The following is a 2,500-nucleotide window of genomic DNA, read 5'->3' on the forward strand; positions in this document are numbered from 1 at the left end:
TTTTTTCTTTTAGTTCTCTCTCTCTCTCTCTCTCTCTCTCTCTCTCTCTCTCTCCCATTAAAGCCAAGAGCTCTTAATCTAAATTGTGCAAGCACAGCACGATGCTTTTCGTTCGTAATAGCATGTAGGAATTTTACGGGTTAGAATATTATCTTGAAATGAATGGAGCCAGCTGTATACCTAATTATCTTTACTTTCTATGTCTGAAGGCCATTTTTGTTTCAACATATCAAGCAGTCTGGATTCCAATTCTGATATAAACGTTTGCTCATACCCTACACCTTGACACATCTACACAACTAGAGAGAGAGAAGGGGGGGGGGAGCTAGAGAAGGGGGGGGGGGGAGCTAGAGGAGGGGGGAGGGGAATCAAAACGAAATTAAATGAGTTCAGCAATTAAAATGCTCTTTTCCACCCAGCCATGGGGCAGAAAATAAACACACAAAAAAACCAAAAAAACATTAACACAAGAGAGAGGGGAAGGGGGGCGAGGGGGGGAGGGAGAAAGCGGAGAGAGAGAGAGAGGGTGGGGAGAGAGGGGGAGAGAGAGCGGGGAGAGAAAGAGAGCAGAGAGAGAGAGAGAGAGAGAGAGACCTACACTCTGGAATAAGACAGCCCGAAACGCAAAGCATAAAGAAGCTAATTAACAAATGTACAATTTTCACCAAAAAAAAAAGAAAAAAAACCCACAAAAAAACCCACAAAAAATACTTCTAATGCCATGTGTTTTAAAATCAATGCCAGTTCTATATATATAAATATATATATATATATTTTTTATTTTTTATTTTTTTTTTTTTTTTAAATCAGTGCAGCCTGTGTTAGTACAAAGCAACCACCGAATAATTATTTCTGACCACACGTTGTAATTTTCATATCACCAACGACCTGATCTTTCCAGACTGACTTAATTAAAAACACGTTTTAATGGTTTGTAAGAGCAATTCGCCGTTCAGTTGTTGTTGTTGTTTTGTAGTGGCTTTTGTTGTTGTTGTTGTTGTTCGTTTTGTTTTTTGCTGTAATTTTGTTGTTGTTGTTGTTGTTTTGTAGTGGCTGTTGTTGTTGTTGTTGTTGTTCGTTTTGTTTTTTGTTGTAATTTTGTTGTTGTTGTTGTTGTTTTGTAGTGGCTTTTGTTGTTGTTGTTGTTGTTTTTGTTGTAGTTTTTTTGTTTTTTGTTTGTTTTTTGTGTGTGTTTTTGTTTGTTGTTGTTGTTTTGTTTTTTGTTGTAGTTTTTTTTGTGTTTGTTTGTTTTGTGTGTGTTGTTTTGTTTTTTGTTGTAGTTTTTTGTTTGTTTGTTTGTTTTGTGTGTGTTTTTTTGTTTGTTCTTGTTGTTGTTGTTTTTTGTTTGTTTGTTTTGTTTTTGTTGTAGTTTTTTGTTTGTTTGTTTGTTTGTTTTGTTTTTTGTTGTAGTTGTTTTGTGTGTGTGTGTTGTTTTGTTTTTTGTTGTAGTTTTTTGTTTGTTTGTTTGTTTTGTGTGTGTTTTTTTGTTTGTTCTTGTTGTTGTTGTTTTTTGTTTGTTTGTTTTGTTTTTGTTGTAGTTTTTTGTTTGTTTGTTTGTTTGTTTTGTTTTTTGTTGTAGTTGTTTTGTGTGTGTGTGTTGTTTTGTTTTTTGTTGTAGTTTTTTGTTTGTTTGTTTGTTTGTTTGTTTTGTTTTTGTTGTAGTTGTTTTTTTTTGTTTTTTGTTTTGTTTTTTGTTGTTGTTTTTTTTTGTGTGTGTGTTTGTTTTGTTTTTTGTTGTAGGTTTTTTTGTGTGTGTTTGTTTTGATTTTTGTTGTAGTATTTTGTTTGTTTATTTGTTTTGTTTTGTTTTGTTTTTTTGCTGTAGTTTTTGTTTGTTTGTTTGTTTGTTTTGTATTTTGTTTTTTGTTGTAGGTTTTTTTTGTTTGTTTGTTTTGTAGTTGTTGTTTTTGTTTGTTTTTTGTTGTAGTTTTTGTTTGTTTGTTTGTTTTGTTTTGTTTTTTGTTGTAGTTTTTTTGTTTTTTTGTTTTTGTTTTTTGTTTTGTTTTTGTTATTGTTGTTGTAGTTTTGTTTTTCGGTTTTTTTTTCTTGCTTCCAAAATGAGTTTAGATGGTTAACGGAGTGGTCGTAAAAACAACAACAACAACAACAACAAAAAGCCACCTCAATATATATAGTTTGTTTTTGTTTGTTTGTTTGTTTGTTGTTTTGGGGTTTTTTGTTGTTGTTGTTGTTGTTGTTGTTTGGTTGGTTGGTTGGTTGGTTGGTTGGGGTTTTTTAGGTGGAAAGAGTAAAAAGGAGCGTGGCTGTACTTATCACCTTGGCGACAACACGAGCATTCCTTACAACACGTGTTGAATACGAAACTAGAAGAGTGAACGGAGCCAACAACAATCAAGGGAAGTAACTCTACAGATACAAGGTACATAACTTCAAGTCAGCGCTGCCTGTTCCACCGAGTCAGTTAGCACACAGGTAAATGACTAAGGCCCGGCCCCCTCAGAGTGTAAGGAGTTAAGGGCCGAAACACTTGACTGAGGGG

The sequence above is a fragment of the Babylonia areolata genome, chromosome 28 (genome assembly GCF_041734735.1).
Source record: "Babylonia areolata isolate BAREFJ2019XMU chromosome 28, ASM4173473v1, whole genome shotgun sequence".
Classification (NCBI taxonomy): Eukaryota; Metazoa; Mollusca; class Gastropoda; order Neogastropoda; family Buccinidae; genus Babylonia; species Babylonia areolata.